Source organism: Colias croceus, chromosome 22 (assembly GCF_905220415.1).
Source record: "Colias croceus chromosome 22, ilColCroc2.1".
Lineage (NCBI taxonomy): Eukaryota > Metazoa > Arthropoda > Insecta > Lepidoptera > Pieridae > Colias > Colias croceus.
The window spans coordinates 1,070,505-1,079,943 of record NC_059558.1 but is presented as its reverse complement, the minus strand read 5'-3'; positions in this window follow the sequence as shown (position 1 = coordinate 1,079,943).

Sequence of the window (9,439 nt, the reverse complement as noted above, 5' to 3'; positions counted from 1 at the left end):
CTAGTTTATTGTTATTACTTTAAGTTTGGAATAATTGAAACTTTCGCGTTGTTTATAGTTGTCATGAATGAAAAGCGATGTATTTAAAAGAACAACTTTTAAACCTTTTAACCTTATGTAGGACGTAGTACTTATAGGTTAATAGGGAAAATTTCTAGTAATTTAAAGTAGTAATACTAAATTTAAATAGGGTAGATAAACCACATCACCCCTGTGATACTGGGTCGCGGTCATTGAATCAGAAACTATAACTAACATCTATTTCATGGACGTATAACAAATTTAAATTTTGTAGAATATTTTTTGAGAAAAACAATATTTTTACAAAAATAGAATTAAGTAAGGAAAGAAACAGTTACTTACTCAAAAAAAAAAAATCCCGTTTCATCCGAGATTTTTTTAATACTTACTTTTTCCGTTTTCCTTGTACTAAGGTCTTTGGTCCAATCTACTTAAAGAAAAATATTAAAATATGTACCTAAATTTAATTAAATGCAGTGTTAGAATCAAATTATAAGTAGTTTTTTTCTATATTTAGGTACTAGTGAATCCTGAAATAGATTGTTAGGTATAGCATGGCATAGACAATTTGTGAAAAAGAAAAAAAAAAGCAGATGGTTTAGCTTGTTAATAATTGTTAGATTAAGTACTTAGTAGATACCTATTTCAATCCAAGTAGGATAAGAAGCGATCTGTGCGAACATCTCATCTCATAATATGCGAACATTTGTCCATACATAGTTAACATTTGCATAATTATCTGCGATACGTTGTAAATATATGCCAATCTAGTTGCAAGTTGCAACAATGATACCAGTTAATTGGTTATTTACGGAGTAGGTACATAATACATAGCAAAATTGTTTTTTTTTCAGGGTAATTAATTTATAGTGTAGAGAGTTAAACATAACTTCTAGGGTCATGATTTAACGTCGTTTTTTTATGTAGGTAAACGTTCCTATATGGAATGATTTGCAACGCGATATTATATTATATTTTTAATATTTTATATTCTCTTTCTATAAATGTATTTGGTAATCTTGAGTTTATTAGCTTTTAGAAAAAGATGTATGAAAGTTGTGAAAATGTGAAACGAAAATAAACTTTTAGTATTAGTAGAGTAATAATAATTAAGAGCACCAGAATGCATTTATGAAAGTACATTTTGTAAATAAGTGTTTGTTGTGTTTTAAGTAATTTGCTTCATATTCGTTAGATTTTACTGAGATTAGATTTATGCCTGAACTCTTTAGAGTTTAAAACATCAAAAATCATTCATGACGAGTATAAACGATGGGTAAAAAATTATTATGGGTTGTATATTTTCAGCAATAGGATTTAGTAAAATTATTTATTTTAATTTTAATTATTTAGTGTATTTTGTAAATTATTTAACGGAAATGAACATGAAAACGGTTTTAAAATGATATTCGTCGATTACCATTGACAATTTAGTTCGATTGCAGTTACGATTTAAAAACGAGTTATTTTTTAAAATTGTTTTGGTTATCTAAGCTATTTAGACACGTAATGATATATTTTTTTTGTAATCTCAAGACTCATTTATTTCTAAGTAATATTAAATAATCGCGTTTTAAAACCGTTTATCTGTCTTCAATGAAACAGTCTGGGTTTAAAGTCTCTATATTATTTCTGTTTGTGTTACTTAAAATAACGGTGTTTGTATGAACTGTAATAAACAAATAAATAATTATAATAACAACCTAGCATGCACAACCTCACCTCAACTCCTAAAAATGTCATTAATTCTCGAATTAATTGTAAATAAAAAGTTGAATTGCGAATTTATTCTTGTATGGTATGTACTTCATTTACGTTTATCTGCGCTCTGTGGTACCAACATGGCAACAACAATCAATGTGACATTGACATGAGCACGCGCGCTTTTCATAGATTTTTTTATTCGTCCTCCTAAATTTTCGCGGGAAGAGTTGCTGTTTTTTTTTCATTAAAAAATTTTTGGGCCAGTAAGTTAACATGCACGTTAATTAATAAAAAAAAAACATAATTACATTAAATTTTGGAATGTGGATTATGGACTAATGTTTGAAAATGGCCAAATATGTGAAAGTTATTCGTAAAAAAAGTATTAACTGTACTTACTGTACCATTATGCATCGGCGATGTAAAAATGCTAATGTATTATATTATACGTTGGTAGTACATAAATGGTAAACACTAATCAGCAGCAGATCAGTTTGGCTCAATTGGTAATAATAAAGTATTTTATTGTATTTATTCACTCGAGTATTAAACTCCTTTAAACAATGATACGTTTTACGTTAAATGTATAGTACGTTAAATGTAAAGTAAGTATATTTTCAAAATTTAATGATGGACTGAGAGCAATGAATTGAATTTTAAATTAAATGCAAGTGTGAATTAGGCGTGTATCTTGTATTGAAATATATATATTTTTGCCACTGGTTTCTATACAATTGACATGGTTTTACGATTTGATATACGAAGGATACCTACTCATTGGTTATATGCGATGGTAACCGGCGCCAAAATTCCGATAATAAATGTTAAATTCACTTTCTACAGCCTGCACAGTTAGTCTTAATTTAGGTAGAAGGTTAAGGGATACAGCAATTTTGTATATTATTATATGCACAGGAAATGCTTTTTTTTAGTACGTTTCAGGTCTTGGAAGACCAATCTTTAAAAAAGAAAGTAATATACAAAATGCAGATTTTGTATATATTACGATTTGGTTACGTTACCCGCTGTTTTTTGTAATCTGTTTAATTTAAAATAAATTAGTAGTAGGTATTATTAATTTTATTTTTATATTAGCAGTATTATTAATTTAATTTTTATATTTTGTGTTGCTGCGATCTATATAGGTATGTAATTTTTTAACCAACTATTTAATATTTTTTTTCCATATCTCCTCTTTCCGATGTTAATATCATTCAAACATGAATCACATGTGGCTCGCACCATATGATGTCATACAATTTTGTGAGATTATTTCAATTACATATTTATATCCGGAAATAAGCACAATCAATCTATCCTTTTCTAACCATATCTCGTTTCTGTATGACAGAAGAGGATAGCATTACTATAACTTTTTATTAATCATTTGAATTGACAGTTTGAATTTTGAATTTGTTTTCATCACGATTGCTGTTAAAATGGCGTTTTTATAATTTCTCCCGCCATTTTCTTTAACAAAGCCTAAATATAGTTTGTATTAGATATTAATTTGTAATTGTTTGTTATCGCTAAACAGCGAGTTTGAAATAAACGTTTTTAATTTGATTTGTGTTTTATTTTATTGAACACTAGCGGTCCGCCCCAGCTTCGCCCGTGGTACATGTTTACGTTTTCTCTCCATAAGAACCATCCTCGTACTTCAAGGAATATAATAAAAAAAGAATTATCGAAATCGGTTCAGCCATTCTCGAGTTATGCGCTTACCAACACATTTTGCGATTCATTTTTATATTATAGAAGATAAGTTACTTGTACCCTGACTTCGTCGATACATATACAAACTTCTTCTTAAACGTACTTTCTAGCTTGTTTATTTAAAAACATTAAAACTATTTTACAATAATCTAAATTCTTTCCTACTAATCTATACTTATAATAAATCTGTAGAGAGGCCAATTCTGTACATGAAATATATTTAAAAAAAAACTATGAAGGGGTGATAAGGGATCGCTACTGATGCCAAAAATGCAATCAGTAAAATTTTTGTCTGTCTGTCTGTCTGTCTGTCTGTCTGTCTGTCTGTATATTCGTTATAGAAACAAAAACTACACGACGGATTTTAACCAAATTTGGCACAATTATTCTTCATACTCCTGGGCAGGTTATAGTAAAAGAATCATGTAAATCGGTGTAGAAACACCAAAGTTATACATGAAATACGCTATAAGTCATCGCGCGTGAATACAGAATCATGCAGCCATAAGGATTATTTTTGTGTATCAGTTGCCGCGTTCGACGCGCTTCGCGGCGGGAGCTATAAAAAGGCGGCGGGTCTGCACCCGTTTCGCGTTGTCATGGCATCACGTGTGAACGGCTGAACCGATTTCGATAATTCTTTTCTATTATATTCCTTGAAGTACGAGGATGGTTTTTATGTAGAGAAAACGTAAATATGTACCACGGGCGAAGCCGGGGCGGACCGCTAGGAAACTGACCGATATAAGTTGCGTTGCTACCCCAATCTACAAAACTTTTTTGGTCTTACATTAAAGACAAAAAACGCGCTTCGTCCGTTCCCACGCTTACTCTGGGTAATCGTTCAGCACATACAGATATTGAAAATAAGTAATAATATGTTCGCAGAGTTCTTTTCATCTGTCTGGGAAAAAGACTCATCAGAACGTGCACTTAGCCATGGCAATTAAAATAAAAATAATTTCGTCATCAGATAATGCAAACACGTGTTTACGTGAGTCATCAATTTATTATAGTATAGTCCTAAAATGTTTTCTAAGAAACAATAGTGTACCTACTTACATTGTCGGCAAGTTTATTTTATTTTATTTTATTAAGGCTCATTAGCAGCTGTACATCGATTGTTTTACATAAAAAGTACACAAAAAAGTTCAAGTTCTTAAAGTCGGCAACTTATTTTTGTTCGAACAATAGAGATAATAAATTCCAAATGATCAAGTTGTAGATAAAGGTTGTAAAATAAAACGTTGCTATGGTCGAGATACAAAGGTGAAAGTTAATTTTTCGAGTTATTTTATTTTATTTTATTTTCTTTATTAGGGATAATAAACAGCAGAACAGTGGTTAATTGTACATTAAAACTTAATCTAAATGCAGGTATAACTGTCCAACCAACAACATTATCCACAGTTTGGATACATACATTTTTATACGTGCAACAAATGCGAATAAGAAAAAATAAATATAAACGTGCACTTAGCCATGGCAATTAAAATAAAATAAATTAAGAATTGGAGATAAAAGTAGAGGGACGCAAAATAAGATAGGTTATTGCATGTTTAAGAGCAGATCAACTAAACTTCTTCGAACGGTTAAAGAGTGAAAATATGTACCAAAATGGCTTGGAGGGACTCGGTGATTATTTCAACTAATAGAGGGTCAAGATTTCAAGTAATGGAGGTTTTGGTGTTTGAGGGGAAGGGAACAAAACATTTTTTCTAGATTTGGAGGTATTTGACTTATCGAGGTTCGACTTAACGAGGTGCTACTGAACATGAAATACGCTATAAGTCATCGCGCGTGAATACAGAATCATGCCATAAGGATTATTTTTGTGTATCAGTTGCCGCGTTCGACGCGCTTCGCGGTGGGAGCTATAAAAAGGCGGCGGGTCCGCGTGCGAGGTTCATACAATATTTGGCTGTTGATGCGAATAGACGTTCAGAGTGTTCGACCTTATTGACAGATTTCTTTTGTTGTTGTTGTTGGTTTTAGTAGTGTTAAAGCATATTATTAGTTTACATTTTATTTCTTTATAAGTGAAGTACCAGTAGGTACGCATTTTAGTTATTTTGGAAGTGTTTAATTATATTAATAGTTTTTTTTCGTAATTATTTGTTTTTCTATAGGTTTTGGTAGTGTTTAAGCATATTATTAGTTTACATTTTATTTCTTTATAAGTGAAGTAGCAGTAGGTACGTATTTTAGTTATTTTGGTAGTGTTTAATTATATTAATAGTTTATTTTCGTAATTATTTGTTTTTCTATAGGTTTTGGTAGTGTTTAAGCATATTAATAGTTTACATTTTATTTCTTTATAAGTGAAGTATCAATTGGTAATTATTTTAGTTATTTTGGTAGTGTTTAATTATATCAATAGTTTATTTTCGTAATTATTTGTTTTTCTATAGGTTTTGGTGGTGTTTAAGCATATTATTAGTTTACATTTTATTTCTTTATAAGTGAAGTAGCAGTAGGTACGTATCTTTGTTATTTTGGTAGGTATTAATAGTTTATTTTCGTAATTATCATATATTTATTATAGTAGTGTTTAACTATAATTATTATAGTTCATTTATAGATTTCTTTTGTTGTTATTCTATAGGTTTCGGTAGTGTTTAAGCATATTATTAGTTTACATTTTATTTCTTTATAAGTAGTAGTAGGTACGCATTTTAGTTATTTTAGTAGTGTTTATATTATATAATATTAATAGATTTCATAAGTGCAAGGTAGCTTCAGTTACTGTTGATTAAAAATACACAATGCCACCTAAAAAAAGACCATCTTTATCTCGAAATTCTAGAGATGCTAAGAGGATGAGAAATGCGCGTTCTCAAGAATCGGCAGAGGAAAGAGCATATCGGTTAAACTCTATGAGAGTTAGTGCCTCAACTTCTCGAGCCAATGAAAGCTCTTCAGAGAGAGAGATGCGATTAGCAGCTGACAGAGCGAGACGAGCTACATCACGGGCGTCTCAAAGCTTTTCTCAACGAGAGCTAAGGCTTACCATTGACCAAGAACAACATGTGTTATCCCGAGCAGCTGAAACTGCTTCACAACGAGAATTGCGTCTCACAGCTGACCGCGAACGACATACATTATCTCGCGAGTCCGAAACATTTACTGAAAGGGAATTACGTCTCACAGCTGACCGCGAACGGCATACATTATCTCGCGAGTCAGAAACCTTCACTGAGAGGGAATTACGTCTTACAGCTGACCGCGAACGTCATATATTGTCTCGCGAGTCAGAAACCTTCACTGAGAGGGAATTACGTCTTACAGCTGACCGTGAACGTCATATATTGTCTCGCGAGTCAGAAACCTTCACTGAGAGGGAATTACGTCTCACAGCTGACCGCGAACGTCATATATTGTCTCGCGAGTCAGAAACCTTCACTGAGAGGGAATTGCGTCTCACAGCTGACCGCGAACGTCATATTTTATCTCGAGAATCTGAAACTTTTACTCAATATGAAGACCGTTTGACAAATGATAGGGTGCACCATAATATTGTTCGATCACTCGAAGATGAACATGAGCATGAACAACGACTAGAGTCGGTACGCGAACATTACAATTCTTTGACACAAGAACGATTAATAAGTTTGTCTAATGAAAGATTAAGAATCGAAAATATTCGGTCTCTTGAAACGGACGAACAGCGAGAGGCCCGTCTTACTGCAGACAGATTTCGTCATAGTCTTAATAACTTAGATGTACACATAGAAGATCAATCTAGAAATACGGTGGCGTGGTCAGACAAATATAAAAGTGGGTTTGCTTATAATTTCACAATTGATTACAGATCATCTTCTGTAATAGGCGATATGAACGTGGTATGTTCTTTTTGTAATGCTTTAAAGTGGAGTAAGGAGTCGGCTGGATTCTGTTGTTCTGGAGGTAAAATAAATTTGCCTTCATTCGAAGACCCACCGGAACCTTTGAAATCATTACTTTTAGGGGAACATGTGCAATCTAAACAGTTTTTCGACAACATTCGCACTTATAATAGTGCGTTTCAGATGACATCCTTTGGTGCTCAACAAATCTCCGAAGGTCCTTTCATGCCTACTTTTAAAATACAAGGTCAGGTTTACCATTTGATAGGATCTCTTTTGCCTGAAGACCAACCTAAGTTTCTTCAAATATATTTTGTATCCGACTACAACGAACAGTCGAATATAAGAAATCAATATTTCCCAAATTTAAATGCTGAACTCATTTCACAACTTCAGAACATGTTGCATCAGATTAATTCGTATGTATGCAGTTTTAAATCGGCATTAGAAGCTCTTCCTCGAGATGATGATAACAATTATAAAATTGTTATAAATGCCGATAGGCGTCCAACGCAGGAACACCCTGGGCGTTATAATGCTCCATCCACGAATGAAGTTGCTGTGGTATTGGTCGACCAGGAATGTGATAGGCGTGATATCGTTATCCGTTCCAGAGACAATCGTTTACAACGTATTTACGAAACCCACAGGGCTTACGACGGTTTGCAATATCCTTTGATATATTGTCGAGGGGAAGATGGTTATAATTTTGCTTTATACCAAACTGATCCGCATACAGGCGCACCTATTTATAATAAAAAGATTTCATGCCTTCAATTTTACTGTTACCAATTGCAAGTAAGACGGAATAGGTTTGTATACTTGCAACGTTTTCGTGGCTTATTCAATCAGTTTATTGTAGACATGTACGCAAAAATTGAAACCGAAAGATTAGTTTATATACGATCTAATCAAAGGCAGCTGCGCGCTGAAGAATACGTGCACCTTCGCGACGCCATGCAGCAAGATAATGATACGGTGAATATGGGCCGTTTAGTTATTTTGCCCTCTTCTTTTACTGGTGGTCCACGCTACATGCACGAACGTACTCAAGATGCTTTTTGTTACGTAAGAAAATATGGACGTCCCGACTTATTTATTACTGTAACTACCAATCCTAAGTGGGATGAAATCACTCGGGAGCTTCTTGAGGGTCAAGCACCGCATGACCGCCATGATATCATCGCAAGAGTTTTTCATTTAAAATTAAAATCAATGATAGATCTATTTACCAAAGATAACATTTTTGGAGAAGTATTGTGTTATATGTATAGTGTTGAATGGCAAAAACGCGGCTTACCCCACGCACATATCCTGCTTTGGTTAAAAGATAAGGTTCGACCTAATGATGTAGACAGTTTAATCAGTGCCGAAATTCCAAGTCCGATTGCAGATTCCGAGTTATACGACATTGTTAAAACTCATATGATACATGGTCCATGTGGTGCATTTAACGTGAATTCTTCTTGCATGCAAGACGGTCGTTGCACTAAAAGATATCCAAAAGCCTTAGTGGAAGAAACTGTAACAGGACATGATGGATACCCGAAATATCGTCGCCGTTCAAGAGATACTGGTGGTTTCACTGTTGAAAAGCGAGTGTCTGGACAACAGGTTATTTTAGACAATAGGTGGGTCGTTCCGTATTCTCCTGTGTTGTCCAGAGCATTTCAAGCTCACATAAATGTTGAAATGTGTAATAGTGTAGAGTCAATAAAATATATTTGTAAGTACATTAATAAGGGCAGTGACCAAGCTACATTTGCTTTGAGAAATGAAAATGATGAAGTTACAAGATTTCAGTCAGGCAGATATATAAGTTCTTCAGAAGCTGTGTGGCGGATCTTAAGTTTCAACATTCATGAAAGATATCCACCTGTGACCCATCTGGATGTTCATCTTGAAGGCGGTCAACGTATATATTTCAACACCGAAAATGTCACAGAACGGTTAGAGAACCCTAGACAAACAACTTTATTAGCATTCTTTCGACTTTGCCAAACTGATGATTTTGCAAAATCTCTTTTATATGAAGAAGTTCCATCGTATTATACCTACGATAAGCAACGAGGTGTCTTTAATCGTAGACGCCGTGGCAGGCCTGTAGATGGCGAGTCAGGTATTTTCAAAGAACATGTTCTTGGTAGAGTATA